Genomic DNA, 21,337 nt, shown 5'->3' with positions numbered 1-21,337 from the left:
TGTGCATGCTGCACACGGGACCTCGGTTTATCGTCTCATCCGAATGACTAGCGTCCAGACCACCACTCAAGGTCTAGTGGAGGGGGAGAAAATATCGGCGGCTGAGCCGTGATTCGAACCAGCGCGCTAAGATTCTCTCGCTTCCTAGGCGGACGCGTTACCTCTGGGCTATCACTCCACATAAGACGATGAATTAAGGTCCCATGTACAGCATGCACTTAGCACACGTAGAAGAACGCATGGCAACGAAAGGACTGTCCCTGGCAAAATTCTGAAGAGAAATAAACTTTGATGTTATAAAACAAATCCACCAAGAGACAGAAAAAAGAAGAAAATGGGAAGCGTTGCCTTGTAACAATGCGCAGCAGCCTGGAATTCACACGGGAAAAAAATAATGCAATACAATATAATAAAAAAATAAATTACAACAAATCCGGTGATAAAGCCGAAGGGGTTAGACATCAACTAAAACTGTGTTCAGGCCCCTCCAATGAAACTCTACCTTCACAAGGATGGAGCGACCGTGTTCTCCAATACTCGGTTTTCATCAGAGCGAGCCAGCAAGCAAGCGAGAGAGAGAGAGAGACAGACAGAGAGGCAGAAAGACAGACAGACAGAGAGATTGCGAATAGTTTTTTTCTTTTTTCTTTTTTTTCTCAAGGCCTGACTAAGCGCGTTGGGTTACGCTGCTGGTTAGGCATCTGCTTGGCAGATGTGGTGTAGCGTATATGGATTTGTCCGAACGCAGTGACGCCTCCCTGAGCTACTGAAACTGAAACTTATTCATATTTGGACATAACCCTCATGAAGATGTGGTGTGCCCTCATAAGGTGGTGTAAAAAGGCACGTTCATCAGTGCAACAAATTCTAACATTGAATTCAACAACAAAAATGACAACACATGTTACGGACAACTGATATACCGAATATGAAACGTCTCATACAACGAAATGGCAAGTTGTTTCACAACATTCCCAGAGGTCATCAGCAATGAGAAGTGTCTATAAAACTTCTAAGGGATTAGTTTGAAGGACGGAACAACAAAACACAAAATGTACTTCACTTTCGCGAACAGCTTTACACAACGGAGACAGACAGACTGGCAGACAGACAGAGAGGGGGAAAGATAGAGTGACAGATTCACATAATCTTTAGTTTGCTATACCAACGACTCCGACCCCACCACAACCCCTTCACCCCCATCTCTCTTCACCCTTCGATTCACCTTCCGCCCAAATAATAAAACGAATTTAATTGACGAAAATCTAAAGGCTTCTTCCATTTGTCAATATCATTAAGTACCATTCGCATTTCTAGGGGTAAAAAAATGTGTATGCTAAAAACTAAAAAGACATTTTATCGCGTTTATAGTTTTGATACATGAGGAAGTTTTGCGTGCAGCATTTCATGTTTTATGTGTAAACCGCTTCTTATGGGGCCAATACGCGTGTGTGTGTCTGTGTGTGTGTGTGTGTCCCTCTCTCTCTCTCTCTACCTTTATTTCGGAATAAACAACTTAGGCTGTCCTTCATGGACAAAGCCCCATTCCATAATTTGTCGCGGAAGCCTCGAAGAACGTCTTCACTGGAGTCTGAGCAAAGGCCCCAATATAGAAGTGCCAATGAGATCACTATTGATTTTCGTTTTGTGGGTTGCCCAGAGGGGTCGCCAGACGAGGGGAGTGTAAAGAACTGATAGACTCCACTGGGGCAGACAGCCAGCCATTCACGTCTGAAAGAATCTCCACCACTTCGTCTGCAGGAGTATAAATGGGCTTAAGCTGATTGGTTTAAATCTTTTGTGGGCACCTGCAACGCCACACACACACACACACACACACACACACACACACAGAGAGAGAGAGAGAGAGAGAGAGAGAGAGATTCGAAACGATCTGACAATGTCTCTGAAGTATGAGAGAGAAACAAATGGTAGCAAGCCTTCTGCATTAGGTACTTACGACGTGAAATGGGAATGAAATCATGACTTATGGGAGAGAGTCATCGTTACACAGTCTGGTACTCTTGTGATGGTATTGCCAAATTACTCGCGCGAGAGATGCTTTGGCAAACACAAAGCACTCGTATTCGCTGAATAAGGAATACTGGCGTAGTTCCATTCTCTACAGATGACGTGATAAAACAATTCACTAATGTCATTAATGCAACACTTCACAGGGAATCAGTGTCATTTTTTCCAATAAATTCAGACAGTACAACCTCAACGAAAGCGCACGTCAGCACAAGTACGGAACACACACACACACACACACACACACACACACATGCAATGTTGAATGTGCACACCTGCATGCCTGTCGGGAAAAATAAAGTTTCCCAGAATGTGGCGGGAGTATGGCACGTGAGACGTTTAAGTATCACTTTTGCTTATATACATCACCACAAGAAAGTCTGTTTATTAACTTGAGCGAGTCAATGTGCTGTCGCTGTGGGGAGTTTCCAAGTCGTGCAGTGCGGGTTTCTTCAAGAAGACCGTTTTGATTTATCAAAATAAACTTAAACACACCGAGTATTTCGAGAACTGTTCGTTTTCGTACCACTGTTACAAATCGTCAGCTCACTGTTTGACTGTACGGGTGGGAAATCAAGAAATAAGCTTTATTTTCCTGGATCCTACGACTATTCGAAGCACTGGATCCCCTTTTTTTCGTTGATGTAGACCGTGTAAATCTTATATTTTCTGCAAGCCAGTTTTAGTTTTATATAGTGATATCAATTCAATCGAACATTCATTCGGTGCAGGTATATCAACGGAATTCTCCATATTGTTGGACGTTCATCATCTGCCACATTATTATTACATGGAGAAGGTAAATCGACTTGAAGGTAGGTAAATCGACTTTCCGAGATGTTGTAGTGTTTTTTTTGTTGTCTTTTTCCGACCGGCTGTACTTAACTCCTGTGTAACAGGTGGAAAACAGAGTCTACACTATATAACATACAAGCAATGTACAGATACATTAAGACAACTGCAGCGACACTGAACATTTGAAGTGCACTGGATGTACACGCTCACAGATACAGTTTCCATATTTGATTTCAGAGAGAATCTGAACGTTGCGCGAGTGTGTTAATGTTTGCACGCTTCACCCTGCTACACCATCCCATTCATAATCGAATCGTTACAAATGGTAAGAGCACGTTTGTTACACAGCAGCTGTTTGTTTCCTGTAGAATCACATCTGTATATTACAATTCCGTCTTGAACTATGTCTCTCTTCGACAAGAACATAAGCACAATCTTTTTGCATACACACATACATAATTACATACATATCGCATCATACATACATACATAATAATAACATAACACACACTACCATATCCTTACCTCACAAACACACACAGACACACACAGACACGCGCACGCACACACACACACACACACACACACACACACACACACACACACACCTGGCACGAACCACAAGTCAGAAAGGAGATGTCGAAGTGAAGTGACTGACATATCCACTGAGCCAATGTCGACGGGGAAAATAGACCATCAGACAGACAGACAGGCACAGACAGGTTGAATAATCCCCACTACCAGCAGACCACCGCAAAGAAGCAGCCAAGAGGCTGGCATACTGTCAAGTTCTTTTCAGCTTATGTTACACTTTTGACAAATTCTTTCCTCCCAACTTCAGGGAAGAGCGGGCAGATGGTGGGTGAGGTAGAGAGAGTGAGAGAACAGTGGGTGGGACGGGTGTGGGTGGAGGATCTTTAGAAGTAGAAGAAGAGGAGAGGGGGGGAGGGAATGATAAAGAGGAAGAAGAAGAGGAAGAAGAGACTGCACAAGACAAATTCGGGTGTCGAATCCGTGCCAGGAATAACATGACATATAGCATCTAGTGTTGTGATGAGTTTACCGTGGAAACTGTTTGCCCGAGTCGCGGGAACCTCGGAGACTATCCTGATTATCTAGCTCTCTTTATAATTCTTGCGAGGTGAGGAAACAGGTTCTGCATGCCTGTGGTTAGGCAAGGATGTTGTGGATTTAAACAGGAACAGTTGGGGTGGGTGAAACCATTAAAGGTTTGTGCAGCCATCAGTAAATTCTTGAGGAACAAAAATAGACACAAACACACACAGAAAGAGAGAGAGAAAGGAAGAGCAAGTGAGTCGAGAGTAATCTGTGGTCACCTCACAGTAATCCTCGTCCATAATCATGGAGAAAAATATATATATACATATATTCTACACTTGTTTTTACTCTCTTCAAACATTAGCAGTTTCTTCTTTGGTCCTTCTTTCTTTCCCACTAGCCTCTGCAACATGTGACGTCGTTCATTTCGCTCATGCTGTTCCATTCAGATTCACACAACTAGACGATTTATTTCATTTTCGTTATCTGACTAGTTCTCTCATTCATACTATTCAACATGCCATTTCAATCGAATCAAAACAACAATAAAAAACAAAAAACGCAGATACTAGTTCGGAATAGTTGGTGACTGTCAATATATGTTATTTTTTTAGAAGAGGTAAAATATAAAGGACAAAACACCACCGAAGTGACTCAGCAGCAGTGCAGGGCCTCCTCTGGTGTGTGGCTTCCTGGCGACCGAACATCGACGGTTCCCTGCGGACTACCGACTCTGGAACTGTGACGGACGAACCCGGGTGTGGCCGTGTATGGGGGAATCTAAATAAGCGGCGTGGGAGCAATGCCACTGAAATGGTGCAGATGATGGGGTAGCCAAAAAAAATAAAATAAAATAATAATAAAAATTTTAATTTAAAAAATATATAAAGGACAAGGCTATTTCTGATAAACTTTCGTGATGTCTTGAGCGTGCCCTGGCGCCATTTTACCTCACTTGACGGCTTCATAACTTTTTCTGAACTTAATATTCGGAAGCCATAAGAAATCAAATCTCATTTCAAAGTTTTATTTCTTTTCTTTTATTGGTATTTTCTTATCGAGTATGAAGTATTAAAACTTCTGCCTCTTTATTCAACTAGTCCGTAGAGAGTATCGGCGACTTGATTAAAGATTTTTTTCCCCATAGCAAAAAACCACCCATTTTCATTATTTTACAGAAAAGCCTTCACCTGTCTTAATTTTTTTAATAATTTTTGAAAACACATGGCTTCATATTACACCTCTCTCTCTCTGTCTGTCTGTCTCTCTGGTACTAAAAGTTAAAGTTCCCATAGCCTTTTCCCGACGGGCAGTGTATTTATATCCATCGTGTCTACGGCTCGACATAAGAAGACTGGGGCCAATCCCTCTCCTTTTTGCTGTTTTATTCTTCCCCGAAATAAGTCAGTTACCCATTCGCACCTGGGTGGAGTGTAGAAAATCGGATTAAAGTGCCCTCCCGAAGGACAAGAACACCATGCCGAAACGTGGCCTCGAACCCTGATCACTGGTGAACACTGGATTACAAGCGCCACGGCGCCTCCTTACCGGTGATAACTCACAAAAAAAGAGTACGCTATAATTTCGGAGGCTCTCATCAGAAATCTGAAACTGCAAAGAGCTGTCAAATTTTGAGCTTTGGGGCGCGCGCGCGCGTGTTAAGTGGGGGAAGGGGTCTGCGTGCGAGTGCGTGTTAGTGTACGTGTGTGTGTGTGTGTGTGTGTGTGTGTGTGTGTGTGTGTGTGTGTGTGTGTGTGTGTGTGTGTGTGTGTGCATCACAAAATGCGTGCGTGACGCCTCGCTGCTATGTGTAAAATAATTTTTCTTTTGCTGTATTTAAACCAGTCATAATCGTCACCACCTTGATATCTAATCTATCGCTCATGGACTAATCAATCAGTTCAGTTTTCACATCAGCCCCCTATATAATTGTCGATCACAAGTACATCTTATTCTCTCAACTACCCCCGATACCCCCACCCACCCACCAACCCCCAAACTCAGTTCCAACATCCACTGGCAGTTTAAAATTTGGTGTCTCCCCCTTCAAGGGCGTTACAGTCATACTGCTCTGTTTAATTAGCTAATTTAGTATTCTGTGCTTATCCTCTCTCTCTTAGGTTGAAATGGGGTGGGGGTGGGGTGGTAAGGTTTAATATGGGCTGTACAATCTGGAACGTTAAAAGCTTGGCACATATCTGTCTCTGTTTGAGACGGGGAGGAAGGGCGGTGAAGCGGGAGGATGAGGAGCGGAGAGGGGGGGGAGGGGGCTGGGTGGAATCTGGTGTCAAACAGTTACCACGGGAATACGTATCTCTCGTAGTTGTGTTCTCTTTTAAAAACCACCACAAACATAGCTAAACGCCACCCCAACCTCTTCACACACACACACACACACACACACACAAAACACACACGCACCTCCCGCTTTGCAAAACGCTTGAATCATCCGCTCCCATTCTCGTCACAAATATCGCTCTCTTCCCATCCTGCTACTACCCCAACTACCCCCTTTCTCCCAGGCCCTCACCCTCATCATCCTCAACCGTTACATCCACGGCGACGACAACCACCACCACCATTAACGCACTCCTCGGCGCGAACTAACCGTTTTATCAGCCCCTCCTGTTACTTCGTGCAGACTGGGCGAGAGTCAACACTTTCTTATCGAAGACGATTTCATTTTTGACCTTCCTGAGTCGCTGAAGCGTGTGGATGCAAAACGGGGGGAACGAGACATTTTATTCAGACTGAGCAAGCAAACCGATAGGGCAGCTCGTGAATGCCGGAGATAGATCTGGGTGGTAGATGGGTGAGTAGGGCACATCGTTTTTTGTTTTGTTTTGGGGTTTTTTTTTCCTCCACTGGGTTAAACGTTTGGAAGGGGGTGGGGGTGAGGTGGGTGGATTGAGAGGATGGAGGAGGTCCTCGGAGGCAGGTTGGAGAAAGGGATGGGGGGAAAAAGAAAACTGAAAAACCAACAGGAGGAGATGGTTCCATCCATATCGATCTCTTGTCTGTGTGTATTCCTTTCAACGCATTTTGTGTGAATAACAACGTGTGTCCACATGAGTGTTATCAACGTTTTATTGGTTGATGGCTGGATGTCTGGGACCTCTCTCTCTCTCTCTCTCACTCTCGCGTTTGTCTGTCTGTCAGTCTGTGTGTGTGTGTGTGTGTGTGTATGTGCGCGCGCGCGCGCATTTGTGCGAAGACAAGTCTTAGATCATACTTTAGTACGAGGCTCTACTGTGATTTTCTTTTTTTTCGATCAACAGTTTTCTGGGACTGCTATCGATATTGGGGAAAAGTAATTACTTAGAAATCCAGACTTTGACGAAGTGTGTGGTTCATGTCCCAGACATGACACAATACACATACAAGGATATAACAGACATGATAAAAAGCCATGTAAACACCTGTCTGTATTAGATATGGACACACAAACTGCTTGACAGACAAAATGCCATCGCTGCCTGCAATCAACACCTCAACTGCATAATCTTAATATAAAAGAATATGCAAGAATCGTGAGACGTATGAAATATATTGTTAAAAGCTGTAACCTGAACCTTCTGAGTTCAGTTTGTGAAAATCGTGTTAATAACGAAATCGCGAAATCTCGTATACACACCATGCCAAAAAATCTCTCTCTCTCTCTCTCCCCCCCCCCCTCTCTCTCTCCCCCTCACTCTCTCTCTCTCTCTCTTCCCCCATACACGTACACACGTGGAGCCCTCCCCACCCTGTGCGTTTTGAAAATGACAAGCACAGAAATAAACATAAAAAGGAAAATCAGAAATATACAATGTGTATGCGCGAGTATCCGTGAGCGCGAGTACTAGAGCTAACGAGTTTGTGTGCCTGCAGTGTGTGTGTGTGTGTGTGTGTGTGTGTGTGTGTGTGTGTGTGTGTGTGTGTGTGTGTTGTGTGTGTGTGTGTGCACGCCCCTCTTCTCTAGGTCTTACTTCTCAACACGCCCTTTATATATGATACTCAAGCGGACTTGAAAAAGAAAAACCGATTCTGAAGGCACTAAACTACAGCTAACACTGACAGACACTGTAAATCCAGGCTGTCCGATCATCCTCCTACTCCTTGACTTTCCGCCAGCCACCGTCCGACATGCTCCACTTGCTGCCCACCTACATTACCTCTCCCCCCCCTCCCCGCACCATCACCACCACCTCCCTCACCACCAACAACCAGTTCTGGAGGACAATCTCATTACAAGTCAGTGGGCCGTGCCATCTGCCTCTTATGTAAAATGAATGAGCGTCGCCCATTGAGTGAGACGCGCGTGGCAAGCAGAGGCAGGAACCTCCAGGAATTATTGGTTCCGGCCGTGGAGCTGTAGCTTGGAGGGAGAGTTCCTGGGATGAAGCACGGAACACCTACCGGGAACCAGCGAAGGTCGAAATGTGCCGAGCTCAGCATTTTGACTTGCGATTCGGAGAGAGAGAGAGAGAGAGAGAGAGAGAGAGAGAGAGAGAGAGACTTTCATTAACCCCCCACCCCCCTCACTTTTCTTTTGCGGTAAAAGCTGTAATTTAGTATTTCCTGGCTCTCTCTCTCTCTCTCCACACCCCTATCCCCACCCCTACAGCCCCCTGTGACTACGGATTCCGTATTTTATCAATCTTCTCCGTGTACCCCCCCCCCCCCCTCTCTCTCTCTCTCTCTCTCTCTTGATGTCTGTCTCCCTAGCTCACATATCTGTACACCTACACGAGCGTAGAGACAAAAAGACGCAAGGGCGCACGCGCCAATTAATACATACACGCGCGCTCGCGCCGCGAAACCACACAAATTGTCGGGGACACTGATGAAATGGACGACTTTGTTTTAACAGTGTGTTTCATTCCAAAAAGTGTCGTCCCTGGGCAACTGACAGAAAATGACATCACCACGCAGCAGTGTCTGGTGTTGATTTGAAAGGGGAGCAATCAACTCCAAGGAAAGATCCCCTCACCCCCACCCCACACCCCCGCTCCCACATCTTTCTCGCTTGAGAAGCACGAATTCATTATCTTACTTATCGGTTGAAAAATGTGTTCGTTCCCAGGACGATCAACAGAAAATAAATCACTGTCCAGCTGTGTCTGATGTCCAATGGGGATCCAACATGCCCTATTTGCTTCCCACAAAGGCGTGCAAGAACCAATCCCGCTGCATGTCGCATGCCCCCCCCCCCCCCCTCCCCCCCCTGTTAGACTGTGTCCTGGACTTCTCACAAAGTGTTCACAAGGGGCGGACAATTCTGAGTGCACTGCATTACATGTCAATGAGCTTTCTCTGTTACTTTCTACATTCAGATCTGTTAAATAAAGTGCACACGATTGAAAATGTGTTTGACTTAACACACAAAAGAAAGAAATAGGAAAGAAACATTGTGCATATAAATCTGAAAATATCACTGACTATTTTGGGGGGTCCAGAAATGACAATATCGCACACTTTAACGGTGCACGTACATATCAAAACCGCAATAACCACGTATAAATAATCTCAAGAATTTCGTTGTTCGTAAAACCGAAACGTTTCCCCAAACTTAAAGCAAAATTATTACAAGAACCACACACACACACACACACACACACACACACACACACACTATTTTAGTTTCCGTATTCGGCTGTCGAGAAGTTTACTACTTTCTCTCTATATTTTTCACACTGGTTAGAATCAAAATTATCATCTTAACTTAGCGACCGTAAAGCTCGTGGCGCCCGATATGGCAGTCTGCTCTTAAGTGATGGATCTTCGGCTCACCAGGAAAACATTCAACAGCGGCTAAAAATATATCAATAAAAAAAAAAAAATCATACATACACACGTGCGCGCGCGCGGGGCGTGCACGCACGCACGCACGCACGCACACACACACATACACACACAGAGTTATATACACGCAAGTGCTCCTGAAGATACACACACAGAGAGAGGGAGGGGGTTGGGGGGGAAGAGAGACAGGCAGACAGACAGAAAGACATGTAAAGTCCAGGCATGCGGATAGACAGACTGACATGCAGACAGACAGACAGAAAAGAAGAGAAACGGAAAAAGAAGTAATAAATGCAAGCAAAATCACGAAAAGAGACGCCATCTGCGATCAATCACACACAGTTAAACAGAAAGCCGGGATTTCAGTTTAAATAAATAAATGCGAAAAAAAAGGAGAATAAACGAGTAAACGGTAGGTTCGAAAGAAAAGACAGACAGACAGACAGAGAGATGGGATTTTAGTCAGACATGGCTGCTGTTAGTATGATGGAACAAGAAGGGAACACGTGGCTGCAAAACTCTGGAACTTAAGTCAAGACTATAGTCACATCTAACCCTCTGCAGTGAAACGTACTCGAGAAACCTGTATAAAAGTGCCAACTGAGGACTTAATATTTGCAAAATAAATAGATCAATAAATAAATGAATAAAGGGTTTTCTTATCTATCTGCATTAAAGAGTTCCGGTCTGTAAGTTATGTTCTTTATGGGCTTTGTGGTTTTTGTGTGTGTTTGGGGGGAAACAGTCCTCTGAGTACTGGGTGCTCATTTTCATAACACGCGTTGAACTGGCCATTGTGATGCCTAGTCAGTCATAGTTTCCTGTTGGCATTAAGTCAAATCATTGAACAAGAAGATGGCAGGTGAGGAAAGGAGGAGAAGAAGATGGGGGAGAAGAAGGAAAGTAAATCGAAAGAATAAATGAATAAACAAATAAAAATAGAAAAAGAAGAAGAAGAAGCAATCGACAAAACTTATCTACCAATGACAGAATCACACCAAGCAATCGGTGAAAGCGGTTTTCTCCTTTAGGAATTCAATATTATCATCAGAGGCTGCGACTCACCCTCCAAACGGCTACTGACGAAATGTTACAATTTTATAAAGTTAGACAAATAAACCACAGCAGTCACTGAGAACGTGCTTGTGAATGGAGAGTAACGATTCCTCAAACACTCGTACCACGGAGCTTTTCAGTTCAGTTCACGTTGTTTATAAACCAGCCGACTGCAAAGGGCACACTCGCCAGTCTATATTACAAGCAGGTTGTTTAACCCGTAAAAGGACTGACTGAAAAGTTTTGGTGAGTCTTTAACTGCAGTAAGACTCCCGGTATTCACTTTTTAAGTTATAGTACCATAAATCAAAACAAAACTGCTCCGGCAGGACTTAACGAAACAAACAAGCAACAATAGTTCACTGAGCCACTTGCAAAAACGAACCACGAAGTAACGTATTTGTGCATCATGTGATGTAAATCTCAGCACTCGATAAGACGTTGAGTACTATGGGACGAACACAAGATACACATGATACAGCGGTACTCATTCTTTTTTTAGATGGTTAGAATGGAAAAGGAAAGAATGAGCCATGTGTAACCTTCTACGAACAGTCTCTTCCTTTTCACTTTTCAGAACACAGTTGTCAGTTAGGTCCGTCCCTTTTATGATGTTTTTCTCGGGGTCCATGTGTTCAAAATATGTACATGGAAATAAAGTGTGCGATTTTTCAGCATTTTTACTTGCAACATTTTTGGCAAATTGGTATCATGGCGCTTTTTTCACCCTTTGAAAAGTAGGAATAGTTTAAAATTAAAAAAATAAAATAAAATAAAATAAAAACCCGCAAAGCACAAAAGAGAAAGCAAACGAAAAGTGCAAAAACAAGAAAAAGACGATGATGACGAAGATGATAATGATGATACAGCAACGTTCCCTGGTTGGCTAAGCTAGCTTTGGTACCCGTAACAACAGTAACAAATCTGCTCTGAATAGAGTGAAGAGGGAATCAGACAATAAGACAGCATCAACAGTCCTTTCCTTACAAACGAAAACGTAACGGTCCTTACCTGCTCAGGTACGCCTCGGACAAAGGAACAGGTAGTTAGACAAAAGCAGGTGGTGGTGGGGGCGACGCGGCAGAGGACTGATGAGGCCAGTGGAGTGTACCCCCCGGGCGGGCCCCAGGGACATTCCGGGCCGAGCGGTCTGTCGTAGCAGCCTTGCAATCGGCTGTCCCACTGGGCACACTCCCGTTGTCTCACAGCCCTGACCTCAGCCCGCGTCAGCACAGCCTTCCGCTCCGCAACATTGCTCTCGACCCTTCCAGCACCCACACCACGGTCTCAATCCCATTGGAGCACCTCGAGTTACACTGATGTCGCCCACAAAATACTACCCCACGCTTCCAACCACATGTGAAAACTTTCTCCTGCAACTGGAACTGCGTAATTATGGCGATGGCACGTGTATACATGCAACGTGGTTGGATTTACGTCGGCATCAATCTCGTCTACTGGCGGACACTGAAGAATGAATACCGAATGTTTCAGCAGACTGCGGTAATCTCTTTCAGAACACAGAAGACTCAAGATGCATACTTCAGAGTCGACAGCAACAGTCTCCTCTCTCAAAAGACACCAAGTGCACTTGTATCAATTTCTGCGCTTCGGTGAAAGCGTGAAACGCAGTGGTTGGAAAGCCAACACAGCGAGACGGGAAGAAGAGCAAAGTTGTTGAAGACTGTCAATCGTACCGACATCTCACGGTAGAGGCCGACTCAGCAGCACTGCCAGCGCCAGAGAGGGGCGTGCTATTATTATAGTAGAGGCCGTCGTCTAGTACTAAAGGTGTAGTGGTAGCTGTGGGGTCGGAGGCCCGTGGTGGAAGTAATGATGGGAGTGGGGAGGGGGTAGTGAGTGATAGCCGCGGTGGTGGTGATGGTGGCGGTGGTGGTGATGGAGACAGGAGGGGGGAAGTGTTGTCAGCAGCAGAGACTGGCTGGTGGTTAGAAGCAGACCACACGTGGACTTGACAAGCACACGGTAAGCTGCTGGTGGCACACACTGAACTGACAGACAGAAACGGCGGCTCTGAGGCAGCGGGCTCCATTCCATGCAATACACACGCCTCTCTCTTCTCTCTCTATCTCTGAACTGTTCCCCCTCTCCAGACACGTCAATGTCTTCGCGAGTCAGTCTGGAGGATTACCCCGCCCCCTCCCTCTCTCCCCATCCCCCCTGTTTCTCCATCTTCCCCCACAGTTCATTCCTCACTCCTTCCCCGTACCCCACTTTCCCGTATCTGTGTCCCCCTTCTTCCATCAACTCTCCCACCACCACCACCACTACCACCACTACAACCAGGTTTACTCAGGCTCCAAAACGTCACGTCAGCCGGCGGTTCAGTGGTTCTGACCTCAAACTCCACAGACTTCAACAGGTCTTCACACTTAGCACAGTGTTCTGAAAGCAAACATAAAAACCGAATAAGTAAGTGCATCAATAAATCAATAGATAGATAAATTACGTTAAAAATAGTCATACAGTTATGAAAAGGAACACATAAATAAATGAATAATTACACAACCACCGTTTCTATGTACTGAGACAAATGGGCGATGTGATCGCCACACCGATGTCCATGTCATATATGAACATTAAGTTCGTTCATAATGGTTAACGACTGCTTGAGCAACAGCTGCAGTAGTAGTAGTCGTGGGGGGAGGGGGGGGGGAGGAGTTGGAGTAGCAGCAGCAAGTGACATGGTAGTGGTGGTGGTATGTCTTTCGTCGTTTGACTGACCATCAACTTTTTTAATTTAACTACTTTTTTTTTTCTGAACTGAACAAGGGTTCAGTATCACTATAAGGCTATGATTATCATGATTACATGCGCTCGCGCGCGCGCGCGCGCGCGCGTGTGTTTGTGTGTTTGTGTGTGTGTGTGTGCGTGTGTGCCAGTGTGGATGTGTGTGTGCTGAAATTTGGTAAATTGATTTGTTAAATAAGTTGTTCTTTTTAAATTCATATCATTGGGTTTTCTCAAATTTGATTTTCTTTCTGTTGCTCAGTTAATATTTATTCAAATGGTTGCTAAAATGTCAGTACAACAAACAGTTAATCTGACAATAAGTGGTTTCAGTCAGTGTGTGTGTGTGTGTGTGTCTGTGTGTGTGTGTGTGGATGAAAAATGATCAAACAGCGTAGATCTTGCTTTCTTTTCTAATTGATATTTTGATATTGACTTTGCTTTAAGTAAAAACACTTTAAGAGGTGGCACGCACTTTTGAGGTTTTTTGGGGTTCTTTTTTAAATTATTATTATTATTGGTGGTTGAGGCGCGGGGGATCTCAATCGAGGCATGCATATATTGCTTGTATGACACGAACTGGGAAAATAATCATATTCCTTGACCATCTCGTTTCCGATTTTATTTTTGTTTTCACGTTGCGCATATTTTGCGCAAGAACTCCTCGCTCGTGTTGCTCCTCGTATTTCAAAGCTATGATGTATCTGTTATGTCTTTCTCAGCATCGTTTTGGGCCTTTATTTATCAGTTCTGCATGTGTGTGTGTGTGTGTGTGTGTGTGTGTGTGTCTGTGTCTGTGTGTGTGTCAGTGTGTGTGTGTGTGTCTGTGTCTTTGTGTGTGTGTGTGTGTGTGTGTGTGTGTGTGTATTAGTGCGTGCGTTGTTTAAGAGTGCACCTGTTCGTGCGTCCTTCGCTCTCATGTGTGGGAATCGTCAGCTCACAAACTCAAATTCAACAGTAAAACGCGATGCCACGAAAACAAAGATAATCCTCAAGTTTTGTTGATTGCCAGTGTATTTTTCCATATCAATGTTTCTGACATCAGAAGAAGTCCAAAGTGTTTCATACATTGGAATATTCGTAAATGTTTGCCAAATGTTTACACTTCATCAAAAGTTGCGGGATGGTCACTCTCTCTCCTGTTGACACGTAAACACACACACAAACACGCGCGCGCGCGCGCATGCACGCACACACACACACACACACACACACACACACACACACACACACACATACACACACCAGTCCATTAGCCACTCCTTTTCAGCTGAACAGAAGTACGAACACGGGTGAATAAACAAGTGAAAATCAATGACAACTGGAATCGACCTTCTGACGCTCAATATAGCAATGACGGAAATACGTTGTCGTTGTTGTATGGCACGATTCAACGCAACAGAATGACACAAAAATAAATGACTGAATGAATGAATAAACAAATAAATAATCTAAACAAAAACAAAACTTCCACTTATATAATATAAATGTTTGGGCAGAAATCTAGAAGAAACTGACTAAACAGAAATACTGGAATAAAGAATTATTTCTAAGCTGTGATAATAATGAGGAGGAAGAGGAGAGGAAAAGAAGAAAGAGAAGAAGGTGGTGGAGGAGGAGTAGGGGGAAGAGGAGGTGGTGGTGAAAGATGAAGAGAACAACAAGTACAAAAAACATAAAAACTAAGTACGTTGAATCAGAACAGGCACCACTGAACACCACCGAAGTGACTCAGCAGCAGTGCAGGGTCTCCTCTGGTGTGTGGCCTCCTGGCGACCTAACATCGATGGTTCTCTGCGGACTGCCGACGCTGAAACTATGACGGACGAACCGTGTATGGGAGGGGGATCTAAATGAGCGGCGTGGGCGTAATGTTACTGAAATGGTGCAGATGATGGGGCAGCAAAAAAAAAAAAAAAAAAAAAAAAAATCAGTATCGATAATGATACCTATTATCATTACTATTGGTGTTGTTAATGTTGTTGCTGAGGTGGTTGTGGTAGTTGTGGTTGTGACGATGTTCTTTCTTCTTCTTGTAATTATTACTGATGCTGCAATTGCTTATGCTAATTTAATTACTACACTCACTGCCACCGGTTTTAATACTACAATTTCAAAACAATAAGATATTCCACAGACAATCTGAACATCCGAAAAGATTCTTCTTTTTACTTGTTTATCTTCTCTTTTTTTTCTTTTTTTTTTAAATCTTCCATCCATAAAGTCATGCGAAAAGACGTAAAACTGAAGATTATTACTTGTGGGGTGGGGGGGGTCCGGGGGGGAGGGGTATGTGTATTCTATTTTAATAGGATTATATATCTCATAGGGTCTGGGGAAATAGTGATTCGGATTTCAAAACTAAGTACGTAATTTCTAACATTTGCAATAATATCCATATCAACTTTCATCCATCACTTACATTACATACATCACAAACTGAAAAGAAAGTTCGTTGTTTTTGGGGTTTTTTTTAATTGTTATTATTATTTTCTTTGATAATCATAAAAGAAAGACGGAATCCGAAATTTCTTAACTGCTGAACTGGGGCATCTTCTGCCATGCACAATTCTGGAAAGCCCGTCCACTCATCTACATCTTCTCTCCCATTTTTCGGGAAAGAATGACTCAGACCGGTGCACTTGTTCCATGTGTCAGGATATCGCGGCTGTCGTGGACACGTTTTTACTGGGTCTGTATCACAGAGAATAATCGTGGGTAAATAAGAGGTTACGTTATAGTATACTGCTGTTCTTCTTCATCGGATTGTAAGTTAGTGCCTGTGGAGGTGAGTGCGGATGGGAGTACTGGTGTGTGCAGGAAGAGGATAAATACTGAGGGAATACATGCGTGCGTGCGTGCGTTTGTCTGTGGCGTATTTGTGTGGCGTGTGCGCGTTCGTCTACAGTGTGTGTGTGTATGTGTGTGTGTGTGTGTGTGTGTGCGCGCGCGCGCGCGCGCGTGTCCGTATCGCAAAACAGATGATATCAGCTCCACACAGTGCCAACTCCACGTTACAAGAAGTGCACCAGACTTACACCCAACAGGTTAAGTTGTTTTTTTGTTTGTTTTTTGTTTGTTTTTTTAAAGAAAGAAAAACGGAAACGCGCGTCACTTTCCAAGCTACATTGACAGCAGATAGACATGGTTAAATTAACGCACACCTCCTTAACATATGATGCCTATGAAATCTATGGACTGACAATAAATCTTCATCTCACTGTGTCTCCCGATCACACCGTTATGTATTGACCATCTTTTCAAACGTCTCTCGAACAATAACAACAGCACAATGACTGCAGGAAACAGCCGGCTTAAAATGCGACGAGAGAGGGGGTGGGGATGAAGGGGGAGGGGTAGCGTCGCGCCCCCTACGTGGTTCTGTGTCTAAGTGGAAGTTTAGGGTGCCAGATGATAGACTGGAGATGGTGTGGGCACAGGCGTGCGTGCAGTGACACTAAAGCAGCAATGTCTGGCAGTGGAGGCCGGTGCCCAGGGGACCTTCCGGAAACCACACACCCAGACGAAAGCTGAGTGCCTTGCAAGACGTCAGGGCGCGTCGTCACCGGATCGTGGCTGCCTCCCAGGATTTTTGACCTGGGCTTTTTTTGTATCCCTCCTGAAAACTCATTCTCTATGAGTCAATCTCTTAGAATAAACAACTTTGAACTTGGTTGGTAGGTTCATGGACAGACAGACGGAAGAATTGTCAGGCAGAAAAAAGCAAAATAGATACACAGAGAGACAAACCAATGGAACAAAAGATTGACAGATGGACACAGATAGACTGACAGACATATATACAGATTGACATACAGAGACATGCCGACAAACAACTAGATATGGGCTGGGGTGTGTATATCACTAAGTAGGATGTAAGTAGCTAAGAAACTTTACATATTATAACACACACACACACACACACACACACACACACACACACACACGCACCGATGTTCATACTATTCACTGCCAATGTCCGCCAATCCGCCAAGTTCTCCGACCGATAGTTTCCGAAGTCACTTCATTTTTCTGGGGTCCGCAGAAAACAAGTGTTATGGCTTCACAGAATGCGCGTTGTATGGCAGTCTGGGCGCATACGGATCTTCAATAGATCAGTTCTCTTGGCAACTGCGACGTGTGGAATGAAAGATAAACTTCCAGAGCGGGGAGAAAAACAAGAGGGAGACAGCCTTGGCCAGACACCGGTATGAGTCATCGTCGCGTTTTTGGAAGGAGCGAAACGACCAGGAATGGGCTGCCGTCTGGGAGACAATCTCCCCTTAATACCGCCCTGATTGCTGCTTTGACTCTCTACCCCTCTCTCCATTTCTTCCCAATTTCCCCTTTGGGTGGCTGTCAGACCCAGGCTGCCCGAAGAGGGCCCTTACCGATTATTTAAGGCGGTTAGACGTCGTTGTATTCCAGACTGGTGACAGACTTAGGGAGCCATTGATGACCCTTGGGGTTCGTCTCTCGGAGCGATATAGACATGCCGTGTGACCGGTGATTTGTTCAGTTGATAGCTTTTTTCTCCCTTATTCCCGTTTAAATGCTACGCGATGTGTGGTGTTGTTTTGAGGGTGAGCGTACTCTGAGTAATATCAATGAAATACATCAGTTGCATAACCTGAAAGATGCATAAAGAAGAACACTTTCAACAACTCGAAGTTGCGTGGTTTCCTAGGGCAAAACAATCGCGATGTGTGGTGTTGTTTTGTGGGTGAGCGTACTCTGAGTAATATCAATGAAATACATCAGATGCATAACCTGAAAGATGCATAAAGAAGAACACTTTCAACAACTCAAAGTTGCGTGGTTTCCTAGGGCAAAACACATGCATTAACGAAGGTGAATGGATGTTGTCAGGAGCTCTTGAGATCTTTATCGTTTTTAAACCTTTATTTCACTCTGTGTTGGACTAATAACCCAACAGGTGTTGGACTAATTAAGAAACAGGTCAGATGTCAATCAGATTTTCTACATGAACATTTTGTTAAATCCATTTTTACACCATTTATTCAAACATCAAGAGAGGTAAATGCAATGAAGACTTTCAACATAAACTGGAAGTGTGATCCCATTTTAAATTTGCATACGTAGCACAGAACTGAGAGAGCATGTCGGAAATGTGTTCTATAATTATTTCACTCAAAAAGTCCAATCCATCCATGTACAGCGCTTAGTCATCCTGACCACAACACTCCCACTCCTTCCAATTTTTTTTTTTTTTTTTTTTTTCTCCCCAAAACCATCACTGAATCTGATTTGAAAGGGATTAATTGTGAAGGCGAAACCCATCACTGAATCTGATTTGAAAGGGGTTAATTCTGAAGGCGAAACTCATCACTGAATCTGATTTGAAAGGGATTAATTCTGAAGGCGAAACCCATCACTGAATCTGATTTGAAAGGGATTAATTCTGAAGGCGAAACCCATCACTGAATCTGATTTGAAAGGGGTTAATTCTGAAGGCGAAACTCATTACTGAATCTGATTTGAAAGGGATTAATTCTGAAGGCGAAACCCATCAGTGAATCTGATTTGAAAGGGGTTAATTCTGAAGGCGAAACCCATCAGTGAATCTGATTTGAAAGGGATTAATTCTGAAGGTGAAAACCATCAATGAATCTGATTTGAAAGGGGTTAATTCTGAAGGCGAAACTCATCACTGAATCTGATTTGAAATGGATTAATTATGAAGGCGAAACCCATCACTGAGTCTGATTTGAAAGGGATTAATTCTGAAGGCGAAACTCATCACTGAATCTGATTTGAAAGGGGTTAATTCTGAAGGCGAAACTCATCATTGAATCTGATTTGAAAGGGATTAATTCTGAAGGCGAAACCCATCACTGAATCTGATTTGAAAGGGATTAATTCTGAAGGCGAAACCCGTCACTGAATCTGATTTGAAAGGGGTTAATTCTGAAGGCGAAACCCATCACTGAATCTGATTTGAAAGGGATTAATTCTGAAGGCGAAACCCATCACTGAATCTGATTTGAAAGGGATTAATTCTGAAGGCGAAACCCATCACTGAATCTGATTTGAAAGGGATTAATTCTGAAGGCGAAACTCATGACTGAATCTGATTTGAAAGGGGTTAATTCTGAAGGCGAAACTCATCACTGAATCTGATTTGAAAGGGATTAATTATGAAGGCGAAACCCATCACTGAATCTGATTTGAAAGGGGTTAATTCTGAAGGCGAAACTCATCACTGAGTCTGATTTGAAAGGGATTAATTCTGAAGGCGAAACTCATCACTGAATCTGATTTGAAAGGGGTTAATTCTGAAGGCGAAACTCATCATTGAATCTGATTTGAAAGGGATTAATTCTGAAGGCGAAACCCATCACTGAATCTGATTTGAAAGGGATTAATTCTGAAGGCGAAACCCGTCACTGAATCTGATTTGAAAGGGGTTAATTCTGAAGGCGAAACCCATCACTGAATCTGATTTGAAAGGGATTAATTCTGAAGGCAAAACCCATCACTGAATCTGATTTGAAAGGGATTAATTCTGAAGGCGAAACCCATCACTGAATCTGATTTGAAAGGGGTTAATTCTGAAGGCGAAACTCATCATTGAATCTGATTTGAAAGGGATTAATTCTGAAGGCGAAACCCATCACTGAATCTGATTTGAAAGGGATTAATTCTGAAGGCGAAACCCATCACTGAATCTGATTTGAAAGGGGTTAATTCTGAAGGCGAAACTCATTACTGAATCTGATTTGAAAGGGATTAATTCTGAAGGCGAAACCCATCACTGAATCTGATTTGAAAGGGATTAATTCTGAAGGCGAAACCCATCACTGAATCTGATTTGAAAGGGATTAATTCTGAAGGCGAAACCCATCACTGAATCTGATTTGAAAGGGGTTATTTCTGAAGGCGAAACTCATTACTGAATCTGATTTGAAAGGGATTAATTCTGAAGGCGAAACTCATCACTGAATCTGATTTGAAAGGGATTAATTCTGAAGGCGAAACCCATCAGTGAATCTGATTTGAAAGGGGTTAATTCTGAAGGCGAAACCCATCAGTGAATCTGATTTGAAAGGGATTAATTCTGAAGGTGAAAACCATCAATGAATCTGATTTGAAAGGGGTTAATTCTGAAGGCGAAACTCATCACTGAATCTGATTTGAAATGGATTAATTATGAAGGCGAAACCCATCACTGAATCTGATTTGAAAGGGGTTAATTCTGAAGGCGAAACTCATCACTGAATCTGATTTGAAATGGATTAATTATGAAGACGAAACCCATCACTGAATCTGATTTGAAAGGGATTAATTCTGAAGGCGAAACTCATCATTGAGTCTGATTTGAAAGGGATTAATTCTGAAGGCGAAACTCATCACTGAATCTGATTTGAAAGGGGTTAATTCTGAAGGCGAAACTCATCATTGAATCTGATTTGAAAGGGATTAATTGTGAAGGCGAAACCCATCACTGAATCTGATTTGAAAGGGATTAATTCTGAAGGCGAAACCCGTCACTGAATCTGATTTGAAAGGGGTTAATTCTGAAGGCGAAACTCATCACTGAATCTGATTTGAAAGGGATTAATTCTGAAGGCGAAACTCATCACTGAATCTGATTTGAAAGGGATTAATTCGGAAGGCGAAACTCATCACTGAATCTGATTTGAAAGGGATTAATTCTGAAGGCGAAACCCATCACTGAATCTGATTAGAAAGGGGTTCATTCTGAAGGCGAAACTCATCAATGAATCTGATTTGAAAGGGATTAATTCTGAAGGCGAAACCCGTCAATGAATCTGATTTGAAAGGGGTTAATTCTGAAGGCGAAACTCATCACTGAATCTGATTTGAAAGGGATTAATTC

General features: G+C 43.4%; 1 protein-coding gene across 1 annotated transcript in view; it reads right to left on the bottom strand.

Annotated features, from left to right (window-relative positions):
* The window catches only part of LOC143292664 (protein NDNF-like), an 84,520-nt gene that overhangs the window by 54,447 nt on the left and 8,736 nt on the right, over window positions 1-21,337 (bottom strand). The window contains exon 2 of the mRNA XM_076603164.1: window positions 11,737-13,131. The gene's annotated coding sequence lies outside the window, so the exon portion shown is untranslated. The remainder of the gene's footprint in view (window positions 1-11,736; window positions 13,132-21,337) is intronic.

Source organism: Babylonia areolata, chromosome 18 (assembly GCF_041734735.1).
Source record: "Babylonia areolata isolate BAREFJ2019XMU chromosome 18, ASM4173473v1, whole genome shotgun sequence".
NCBI classification, from domain to species: domain Eukaryota; kingdom Metazoa; phylum Mollusca; class Gastropoda; order Neogastropoda; family Buccinidae; genus Babylonia; species Babylonia areolata.
The sequence above is the reverse complement of the archived record's forward strand: the minus strand, read 5'-3'. Positions and strand labels throughout refer to the sequence as shown.